Source organism: Lagopus leucura, unplaced genomic scaffold, assembly GCF_019238085.1.
Source record: "Lagopus leucura isolate 7727_CA_CO unplaced genomic scaffold, USGS_WTPT01 28072-0_obj-0_obj, whole genome shotgun sequence".
NCBI classification, from domain to species: Eukaryota; Metazoa; Chordata; class Aves; order Galliformes; family Phasianidae; genus Lagopus; species Lagopus leucura.
The window spans coordinates 1,295-1,636 of record NW_024966499.1 but is presented as its reverse complement, the minus strand read 5'-3'; the positions used below and the strand labels follow the sequence as shown (position 1 = coordinate 1,636).

The 342-nt window shown below is 48.5% G+C and overlaps 1 long non-coding RNA gene across 1 annotated transcript in view; it reads right to left on the bottom strand.

Annotated features, from left to right (window-relative positions):
- Positions 1-225: 225 nt before the first annotated feature.
- The window catches only part of LOC122192607, a 311-nt gene continuing 194 nt past the window's right edge, over positions 226-342 (bottom strand). The window contains exon 2 of the long non-coding RNA XR_006182649.1: positions 226-274. This is a non-coding gene — a long non-coding RNA (uncharacterized LOC122192607). The remainder of the gene's footprint in view (positions 275-342) is intronic.

Below are 342 nucleotides of genomic sequence, written 5' to 3'. Positions count from 1 at the left end.
ATGACGGAGAACGCCCCAAATGATGTAAAAAACCCCATATGACCTCAAACAGACGTCATATGACGTCATACCGAACAAATGAAGTCTCCCGGACCAAATGACGTCCGGCACACCAAATGACGGAGAACGCCCCAAATGATGTAAAAACCCCATATGACCTCATAGAGACGTCATATGACGTCATACCGACCAAATGAAGTCACCCGGACCAAATCACTTCCGGCGCACCAAATGACGGAGAACGCCCCAAATGATGTAAAAATCCCCATATGACCTCAAACGGATGTCAAATGACGACATACCGACCAAATGAAGTCACCCGGACCAAATGACGTCCGGCGC